Here is a 312-nt window from a genome sequence, read left to right on the forward strand (position 1 = left end):
GGGTATAGATTAGCAACAACCCAATTTAGATTTAGTAGTACCTTTTTTTCTCTCTCTACCTAGCAAAATAAATTTTAATTTTACTATAAACTAATTGAATTGGGACCATGCATGTGGTTATCTGAGTATGGTGTTTGGATAGACAAAATATCCAGCGAATTGAACATCATGACCCGTACCCCTTATTAATTAGACACTTTATACACATGCTAGAAAACCACATGATTTTACCCTCTTATTCAACTTTAATTATTCAGCTCAACTAACATTGGATTCTATTTGCCAATGAGTTATAGCTCAATTCAATTAAGA

The sequence above is a fragment of the Arachis ipaensis genome, chromosome B08 (assembly GCF_000816755.2).
Source record: "Arachis ipaensis cultivar K30076 chromosome B08, Araip1.1, whole genome shotgun sequence".
Classification (NCBI taxonomy): domain Eukaryota; kingdom Viridiplantae; phylum Streptophyta; class Magnoliopsida; order Fabales; family Fabaceae; genus Arachis; species Arachis ipaensis.